Genomic DNA, 10679 nt, shown 5'->3' on the forward strand with positions numbered 1-10679 from the left:
TTTCGTAAGCTATCAACCAAAAACGCTTCCTAAGTTGGTAAGCTTCCGAACAAATAAGAGGAGTGTTTCGTTTGAATAGCTTACGAAGAGACTGTGAAACTGACCCGGTGTATTCGTTCATGGTCTCGTCTGTCCTCGTCATATATAGAGAGAGTCACGGCATGTCCATTTAAGTGAATCCCGACCCCGTGTCTTGATGGTGATAGTGCATTGATGAAGTAAGTTGACATACGCAGGGCACAGTAAGCGCGGAGCCAGTGATACACAGACAATTAGGAAAGCAGAATGTCAACGAAAGGATGGTAAAACAAGACAGTGCTGACAGAACCATTAGAGCTGGAGAGAAGAGAGAACTGTTGCTTGGGTGACCTGGAATAGACAGAAATGATGATGCGTATAGGATGATTGGAAGACATTTGTACTGCAGTATTATTAGAAATAGATTGTGATGGTGGTGGTGGTGGTGGTGATGAGGAGGAGAAGGTGAAGGTTGTGGTGATTGTGATGAGAAAGATGGAGATTATGATGATGGTGATGATGGTGAGGAGGAGATGAGAGAGAGAGGAGGAGGAGAAAGAGGAGGAAGAGGAGGAAAGGAACAAATTTCTAATGATGAGGCGGAAGAGGAAGAGAATATGATGATGATGAAGAGGAGGAAAAGGAGAACGAGGAGGAAGAAAAGGAGGAAGAGGAAAAGAAAGATGAGGAGAATTATGATGATGATTATGATGACAGTGACTGAAACACACCGCCACAAATTGCGATGGTGGTGGTGGCACTGAGTGTATACCCACCCAAACAATAAATAAATAGATAAATAATAGATAAAAAAATAAATAAAAGATAAAGAAAAAATTCGAATAGAAATCATGCAGTTCTCTCTCTCTCTCTCTCTCTCTCTCTCTCTCTCTCTCTCCCGTCACACACACACACACACACACACACACGTCTTGGATTAATGTTCCGTGGCGAATCTGGCAACGTAACGCTTCAATGTATGACTCGAGTCAGCGCGGGTTAGTCTCAAGTGACAATAAAGACCACTGAGATCTGGAGATCTGATAATTATTACACCTCATCCTTAATTCACGTATTCTCCTACACACTAAAGAGTGCGATAGATATTTCCCGCACTGTGAGACCGTGGACATTTGGCTCAGCTGCGTGAAAAATACTCGAAACAACGAACCTTCGAACTGAGACACTGGATCTGTAACTCTCAGCCGCCTTAGTCCTGCTCGCCTCGCCACTGCCGCGTGGTTACAAGACAGCGGGCGGCCGCGTACTAGTTTCCTCAGTACTTGTGCGTCCGTAGCAATACCGTGTGCTGTAAACTGAACGAAGAGACTCATTCAGTTTTTGGTCGCCTCTCCATTATCTCGTGGTGACGTAAAGGTGACGGCCCGTGTGTTAGTTTCCCCGGTAATTGTGCCTCCGTAACATTACTGTGTGCAGTGGTCGTGAGAACTGCGGGGCGGCGGTGTAGACTGTGCCGTGGAGAGTCGCGGGGTGTTGGAATCGCCTCCCAGTCTCCTTAAAGGCGTCATATTCCCTCCCTGCTCTGATCGGTGTGTCTTCCTGTCGATGTTGGTAATGTACTAGTCACTATTTTGTGTGCATGTGTTTTGTTTATTTATTATTTGTGCATAGAGGAACTGAAAGGTTAACAGCCTGGCGTGTTTTTGGTCAACCCATATTTTACGTATTTGTTCAGTCATTACTTGCTTGTTACTTGCGCATAGAGGAAGTAAGGAAGGTAATAAGCTGCAGTGTTTCTGATCACCCTGTGTTCTGCGTATCTGTTTAGTCGACGTTTATTATTTGTGCATTGAGAAACTAGTAGGAAACAGGATGCAGCGTCTCCAATCACCACTTGTCAACCTTCTCTTGGCCTCAACATTTCAATTGGTCTCCTTGTTCATGTTCATTTTAATAGTGTCACTGTTTCGTGCAAGTGTTTAGTTGTTGTTGTTGTTGTTGTTGTTGTTGTATCTGTGCATAGAGGAACTACTAGATCTCAAATTACCCATAATCTTTTCCTTTCTTTCTCTGCCCATCACAATCTTAGCTTACTTCTTAGCAATTGTGGTTTTCCATGCTGGTATTATCGTTAGTTCAGTGATGCTACGGATGTTTTGAAGCCACAGTCTTGATGGTTTACTCAGATGAAGTTTATTTTATTCATCACTAGTCGTTTGAAGTTTTTTTGTCCTTATAGCCACTGGTCATGATTTTTTTTTTATAGCCAAATGGTCGTAAGTTTTTAATCAGATAGCTTCTTGGAGTTTGGATTATTTTCTTGTGTTCTGGTGTGTGTGTGTGTGTGTGTGTGTGTGTGTGTGTGTGTGTGTTATTACGTAGGTAACCAAGAAGATGACAAATAGTGCTAGATTCCTTATAGGCTCTTAAGAGCTTACTTAAAACAAGTGAAGCTACAAAAATTTATCAGACTTAACGTGGCAGTCAATATACAAACGTATAAACTAAATCTACATAATATTATTTCCACCTATCCCCACTCATGAATATTCCCAATACTGTAAAGTTCCCTATTGACTGTGCACTGCCAACTGCTGAGTGTCTGCCATTGAGTGGTGGGGGAAAGCAAGGCGAGGGAGGGGCAGAGCTTGGGTAGCGTGGCTCAGGCAATGCAGTGAGCCCCGCAGATCCCACTTGAGCGAGGCAAAGGACGTCTCTCTTGCCTCGCTTGCTGATGGAAGATCCGCTCTCATTCCTGTCCTGACCTGAGGGATTAGAAAACATAAATGCCCTGCGGGTAAACTCAGTTCACCGCTGTCCCGGAACACACACACACACACACACACACACACACACACACACTGAAAGAGAGAGAGAGAGAGAGAGAGAGAGAGAGAGAGAGAGAGAGAGAGAGAGAGAGAGAGAGAGAGAGAGAGAGAGAGAGAGAGAGAGAGAGATTTTCTGAATAGAAGAGAGATTTGAAGAATTTGATAAGGTAGACAGAGATGCCGAGAGACAGGGAGAGAAATGGACAAACTTACAAAGAATACTCAGATGTAATTATGCATAAAAAAGAAATGTCCGTTCACTAAATATCGACCCTAACCTAATTATTACTCACTCACTCATTCGATCGCTTAATATGGAGAGAGGAACAGCCTAACCTAACCACACATTCGATCGCCTAGCGCACACACACACACACACACACACACACACACACACACACACACAGAGAGAGAGAGAGAGAGAGAGAGAGAGAGAGAGAGAGAGAGAGAGAGAGCGCCAAGCCAAGCGAAGGCAAGCGGAGCCACTTCATTCATTCAGGTTGGAAGAAAACGAGCTCTCGAGTAAATAAATCTACTGACTCAGCTGAAGGGGACACTGAAGCAATCGTGAGATTGACGGTTGACTGAAGATAATTGGCAATGCAAGGCAAGGCAAGGCGAGGTAATATTAGCTTACTTCAAGATAGGTTAAGTTAGGATATTTATCAGGGTTAGATGTCAAGAAACTGAAGAGGGAGAGAGAGAGAGTGAATGTTTAGTCTATGAAGATTTAAAGATGTGGAGTGTATTAGATGAGAAATGGAGTGGAGGATGCGACGGAAATATTAAAGGGTATAGAATTGAGAGAGAGAGAGAGAGAGAGAGAGAGAGAGAGAGAGAGAGAGAGAGAGAGAGAGAGAGTAGCTTAGGGCACAGCGGGAGGATGCGACGGAAATATTAAAGGGTATAGAATTGAGAGAGAGAGAGAGAGAGAGAGAGAGAGAGAGAGAGAGAGAGAGAGAGAGAGAGAGAGAGAGAGAGAGAGAGTAGCTTAGGGCACAGCGGGAGGATGCGACGGAAATATTAAAGGGTATAGAATTGAGAGAGAGAGAGAGAGAGAGAGAGAGAGAGAGAGAGAGAGAGAGAGAGAGAGAGAGAGTAGCTTAGGGCACAGCGGGAGGGAGGAAAATTGCTCCATCTCTCTCTCTCTCTCTCTCTCTCTCTCTCTCTCTCTCTCTCAAGCAGGAGGAGGAGGGGAGCCAGACTGACAGGTCTGCACATGATTTTAACAAGCTTAGGAAACCCTCTTCTGCTTGATTACCTCAGCGCGCTAACGATGCGGGAGTGTGGCCGTGTTTGGAATGATGAGTGTGTGCGTGTGTTCGTGTCTGCGTGCGTTCGTACGTGCTTAGTTACCAATCATATTCGTCAGTTTTTTCGTCTATGTGCAGGTATGTTTTTTTTTGTGCATGCGTGCGTGCATGTGTGTGTGTGTGTGTGTGTGTGTGTGTGTGTGTGTGTGTGTGTGTGTGTGTGTGTGTCTATACAGTAATCATATACGTCTGTTTTTTTTATTTACTTATTTATTTATTTACTTTTTTTTTTTTTTTTGGTGTGTTAATCATACGTGTGTAATTTTTGTAACTAGCTAGTACGAGTATGTGCCTCTCTCTCTCTCTCTCTCTCTCTCTCTCTCTCTCTCTCTCTCTCTCTCTCTCTCTCTCTCTCTCTCTCCAGCCCGCAAGTATGAGAGATATGGAATTTGATTTGATTTTCCATGTAAATAAAAAAAATAACAGCATTTGTACACCCGGTATAGATCAGACACGAGAGAGAGAAAGAGAGAGAGAGAGAGAGAGAGAGAGAGAGAGAGAGAGAGAGAGAGAGAGAGAGAGAGAGAGAGAGAGATCAGTCAATTCCCGAAGGAGAGAACGTAGGAGGGATAATACAGCGTCAGGTGAGGAGGAGGAGGGAAGCCAGACTGACGGGTATGGATGAGGTGACGAGCTGCGGAAGGAGCCAGATGGGAGGAGGTGCAGGGTTCATTAGTAGTGGGATATGGAGGAGAGGAGGACAGAATAGAAGGATAGGCAGGTGGAGTGGGAGAAGGGAGGACAATGGGATGGGAGGAGGATAGGGAAGATATTAGAGAAGAGTAGAATAGGATAAGATAGGGAGAAGAGGAGCATAGGGAGGAGAGGAAGAGGATAGGGAGAAGGATAGAAGGATAGGGAAGATAATGGGATGACAGGAGACAGGACAAGATGAAAAGGAGAAGGATAGAAAAATAGGGAGGAGAATGGGAAAAAATAGGGAAGAGGAGAGAAGGATAGGGAGGAGGATGGGGGAAGAAGAAGAGTATAGGACGAGGATAGAAGGATAGCGAGGAAGAGAGAAGAGGAGATGCAGGAAGATAGGAGGATAGAGAGGAAGATGGAAGATAAGAAGCAGCGATAGTTTTGTGTATGGTGATAAAAAAAAAAAAAATGGGAAAACTGCGGGCGCGGCCTGACAAAAGAGATGGTGCGGTGGTGAAGGGAGGCGAATGTGGGTGCTGTGATGAGTTAAAGCTTGAAGTTGTGCTTTAGTGTAATCTGGAGAGAGAGAGTAGAATCTGAAAGCAGTGATGAGAAGGATAAATAGTTTTTGGTATGAAGCTGAATGAATTATATTTAACTATAATTTGGTACACGTTTCCATAATTACTAATGACTCTGAAACATCTTTACTTGTTTTGGAGCCACGTCAATCTTTAAACTGGGTAGAAATTGCCAAATCTGTTCTTTTTTATCCTCCCTCTTTTCTTATAGATGCTCATAAAGACTCCATGCATTACATCTGGCAGTGTTAATTGTTTTGTATTGCAATGGAAGAAGAAAGTGTAACAGTGAATGCGTTAAAGAGATAGCGAAGAGGAAAATTAGTCTGGACGTGGAAAATTTTGCTGTAGTGTGGATTGAAGGGAGTGTGGAGTGTACCGGAGATGTGGAGTGCATGTGGGGAGTGGAGTGGAGTGTGGAGCATCACAGAGATAGTAAAGAATATGATGAAAGGTTATTACAGATGTGTAGATGTAATAAAGTGTAAGTTTTTGCGTCACTGTGGATTACAGTGAATGTTTAGTCTATGAAGATTTAAAGATGTGGAGTGTATTAGATGAGAAATGGAGTGGAGGATGCGACGGAAATATTAAAGGGTATAGAATTGAGAGAGAGAGAGAGAGAGAGAGAGAGAGAGAGAGAGAGAGAGAGAGAGAGAGAGAGAGAGAGAGAGACGAAAGAAGCTGTTTAAAGTCTGAAAAGAACACTTGTAGGAGGAGGAAGGGTCGAAGGGAAGACAGAATTATTAGCGAGACAGCAAACAGTGGCAGCAGGAGAGGAGAATGTGATGGAGAGAAACACTGCCACTCGCACGTTCACTCCGCCAACCCATAACTTGTGAATCAACAGAAGGAAGTTTTGATGTACACTATGCATGGCAGCGTGGTCTTGACGAAGAGGGAATGAGGTGCACTTTATTTTTTAGGTTAACGGCAGTTGTATAAGTAAAGTCACCCCTTTCTCTCATTAGAGTTTCTTCCTTTTCTGTTCTGCTGCTCTCGTCTCTTCCCTCATTTCAAGCCTGCCCGGTCAAGATACACCTCCTAATGAGAGGAGAGGACAGAACTCCTCTCCCCTTCTCTTCTCTTCTCTTCTCTTCTCTTCTCTTTTTTTCTCTTTACTTTTTTCTCTTCACTTTTTTCTTCTCTACACTTTTCTTCTCTTTCCTCTCCTCTCCTCTCCTCTCCTCTCCTCTCTCTCTCTCTCTCTCTCTCTCTCTCTCTCTCTCTCTCTCTCTCTCTCTCTCTCTCTCTCTCTCTCTCTCTCTCTCTCTCTCTCTCTCTCTCTCTCTCTCTCTCTCTCTCTCTCGCTCGCTCGCTCGATCGCTCGCGCGCTCGCGCCCTCTCTTTTCTGTCAGTATTTAATAATTTTTTTTCCCTTTTTTTCTTATATATTTTCCTTCTTTACTTAGGTTCTTTTCCCTACTTCTCTTCCTCTCTTTCCAACTTTTTTTTACTTTTTAATATTTTACTTTACATCACAATCTCAGGTCGCAATGTGTCAGTCCCTGCACGCAATATCTCTTGCCTTACCAATATACCACATTCTCATACACAATCAGAATCCATTACGTGTGTCAAAGCAACACTCCAAAGGTATATAGTTAGATAACTTACTCTTTCAACAACTTTTCATAGGTACAGTCAGTCATTGTTGATGTTGAGAACACTAGTGAGGACACTGTGACAAACAGGAGGCAGGAGGTGAAGGGAACAAGGCATGAGAAGAAAGACTTTTATTTATGCTCTTCTTCTGTAGTCCTCTGAGGAAGCCATTAAGAAATTACTAGTCAGGAACAAAGCTGTCATTTCCTGACCTGTGTTGCCTTTACCACTCACATCTTCATTCAGAACAGTGTTAAGAATTGGTTCCATGGACACAGGAAGGAGAGAAGAGGTAGTTAGTATTGTCCTTCTTACGAAATTACTAGTCAGGAATAAAGTGGTCATTTCCTGACCTTTATTCCCTTTACCCCCTACGTCTCCATTCAGAACACTTAAGAATTGCTTCCAAGGGCAAAGGAAAGAGAGAATAGGAATATTGTCCAGAACTTTATTTGTACAATTGCATTAAACCTTTTCATCGCTACAGTCACCTTTCGCTAGCATTCCAAACACTGCTGTTCATGGAGGAAGTTTTCTGATAATAGTATTCTGTCCCAGAGATCTACAATTTGACACCACTTCTTGGGCTAATTTTACGTAAATATATGACTAGTTATTTGTAAAGGATATTCGAATAATGGAAAGGAAGAAGAGAGAGAGAGAGAGAGAGAGAGAGAGAGAGAGAGAGAGAGAGAGAGAGAGAGAGAGAGAGAGTGCCTCACACACACACACACACACACACACACACACACACACACACACACACACACACACACACACACACACACAGTAAAAATAATTTATTCATTGTACAGTAGAAAAAAAAAATGAAACATACATCAGTTTTACTACACTACTACTACTACAACTACTACTACTACTACTACTACTACTACTACTACTACTACTAGAACAACCACTACCACCACCACTACCCACCACAACCAGCAATACAAAACTCTTTTCACAACACTACATCAAAAACCCAATGCACTCAGCACACAATCGGTATAATCAAGTCTCCCAGGGTACAGCTTAGCCAATATTTACCCCTTGAATTCAATCCCTTATGGTCGGATGCTTCGCCCATCTCAACGCGCCTCGCCCTTCATAAAACTGGGAATGGTGACAAAAAGACCGATAATTAGAGAGGGTAGGGATTACCGTCATGAATTTTACTGGGCTGTAAAAATAGGGAGGGCGGTATCTTAATTCTTGGCAAGATGGTTGATTTGATGGTGTAAAGATTGGATTGGGAGGGATAGAGCAGACCGTGGCCTGTTTGTTTACGAGTAGTCGGGTGAAGGAGAGTGGCTAATTATTGAGTGTGGTTAAGTAGAGTGAATAGAGGAGACTAGCTGGATGGAGGAGACTATAGCTAGTAAATTAGTTGGGATAGGAAAGATATTATCCATTGAAGTGGAAGAGAGGAGAAATACTAGGTAACTGAATTCGAAAAAAAAAGAAAGTTGCTTGTAAGAAAGGTGAGATAAAGGAGACTTTACCTAGTTATATGAAACAGAGGAGAAAGTAGTTAGGAAAGGAGACTTTACCTAATTACATGAAACAGAGGAGAAAGTAGTTAGGATAGAAGAGACAGTGAGTGGGTAGTTAGATGGGATACAAGAGGATGGTCAGTTAATTAGATGGGATAAAGGAGAACATGGTAATTTAATATTTGGACAGTTACTTGTGAATTAAGTGGAACGAAAGAAACAATGGCTAGATAATTAATTAGGATAGAGGAGAACATATTTGGGTAGTTATGTGGAATAGGTTAGACCGTGGCGTGTTATTGGTAGAAGTGTTACTTGAGGAAGAAAGAAAAGAGTATAAAGAGAAGTTAAAAGTATAAAGAGATAGTGTGGGAGGAAGAAAAGAATAAGTAGGAGAAAGAGGAGGAAAAAAAAAAAAAAAATAAATAAAAAAGTAAAGAAACTTCTAACAATTAGCAGAAATATTATATGAGAAGAGATAAAAACATATGAAGAGAAGCTCAGAGAATGGCAGAGTAGGGTATGATGGAAAAAAAATAATAATAAGGAAGAGAAAGAAGAGAAAAAAAAATAAAAATAAAATAAAAAAGTAACTAAATGAAACCTGTGGCAAGGCACACTGGATGCAGCTGGACAAATTCACGGAACTGCAACAGAATCCACAGCAACATTACAATCATTATTTACCTTCTCTTTATGCCCACGTGGGAATGTATTGAAGCTGAGACGATGCAAAGGAAAAAGGAAAGTAGTATTCCATATGTAGATTGATTCCACAAGTTGTGGTGCGCGAGTGTTCGTTCATTCCTGGCTGACCATGAGGCGACCAGCGCTGAGAGAGGAGTCTTTATTGAACCTCCTAGGCGAGAAGCGACCGAGGTACAAAAGAGAGGGCGGTGAAGGACACGTGTTTGTGTACGTTTCCAGCAACACCGTGGAGGTTCAATTATAATGTGATGCCATAAGAGGTTTTACTGTGTGTAGGATGTTGGATTTTACGATGTTTGTTTGTTTTTATTTTATCATCTGTGTGAAGGTAGTGACACGTGTGCTTGTATGTTGACAGTAATGATGCTTCTGTTTCATTATAAACTGGATCACACACCAGGAGTTAAAGTTCATAAGATAGAGGATTTTACTATTTTATTTATTTATTTATTTATTTTATTTTTTTTATCGTCTGTGTGAAGCAGTGTGACAGTAACACGTGTTGTATGTTAGCAGTGATAAGGCATGTGTTTCATTATAAGCTGGATAACACAAGAGGATTTAAAGTTTATAAGATGTAAAATTTTTGCGTTTTCATTGCCAAGGAATCAAAAAATCATCTGAGTGTATCCAAGGACACGTTGTCTGATACGCTTTCACGAATAACACATCCGTTTCCTTACAGTCTGGAGAACATAAATGTTAGTGTTCATAAGAAGTGTTTTTTATAATCAAGTAGTTCAAGATTTTTATTTATTTATTTATTTTATTTTATTTTATTTTATTTTTTATTTATTTATTTTTTTTTTTTTGTAAGATGGGCACTGGTGAAGAGCAACAAAGGCAGAAACAAAGGCCCATTCATGTGCCAGTCCCTTAAGAAAATTATTGAAAATATAATCCAGAATTGTATGATGTGTCTTGAAACATATCTCCTCAAAGACATTCATTCATGGGGAGTGTGGCGTGACAGAAGCAGGCAGGCAGCTCCAGAGTGGTTATGTCTCCTCAAAGACATTCATTCATGGGGAGTGTGGCGTGACAGAAGCAGGCAGGGAGCTCCAGAGTGGTTATGTCTCCTCAAAGACATTCATTCATGGGGAGTGTGGCGTGACAGAAGCAGGCAGGCAGCTCCAGAGTGGTTATGTCTCCTCAAAGACATTCATTCATGGGGAGTGTGGCGTGACAGAAGCAGGCAGGCAGCTCCAGAGTGGTTATGTCTCCTCAAAGACATTCATTCATGGGGAGTGTGGCGTGACAGAAGCAGGCAGGGAGCTCCAGAGTGGTTATGTCTCCTCAAAGACATTCATTCATGGGGAGTGTGGCGTGACAGAAGCAGGCAGGCAGCTCCAGAGTGGTTATGTCTCCTCAAAGACATTCATTCATGGGGAGTGTGGCGTGACAGAAGCAGGCAGGCAGCTCCAGAGTGGTTATGTCTCCTCAAAGACATTCATTCATGGGGAGTGTGGCGTGACAGAAGCAGGCAGGGAGCTCCAGAGTGGTTATGTCTCCTCAAAGACATTC

At 42.2% G+C, this 10679-nt stretch overlaps 1 protein-coding gene across 2 annotated transcripts in view; it reads left to right on the top strand.

Annotated features, from left to right (window-relative positions):
* The first annotated feature begins 989 nt into the window (after positions 1-989).
* The window catches only part of LOC135097186 (uncharacterized), a 75381-nt gene continuing 65691 nt past the window's right edge, over positions 990-10679 (top strand). The window contains exon 1 of one of the 2 annotated variants that reach the window (XM_063998957.1): positions 990-1590. The gene's annotated coding sequence lies outside the window, so the exon portion shown is untranslated. The remainder of the gene's footprint in view (positions 1591-10679) is intronic. The other variant, XM_063998958.1, reaches the window with a different exon arrangement.

This window comes from Scylla paramamosain, unplaced genomic scaffold (assembly GCF_035594125.1).
Source record: "Scylla paramamosain isolate STU-SP2022 unplaced genomic scaffold, ASM3559412v1 Contig13, whole genome shotgun sequence".
NCBI lineage: Eukaryota > Metazoa > Arthropoda > Malacostraca > Decapoda > Portunidae > Scylla > Scylla paramamosain.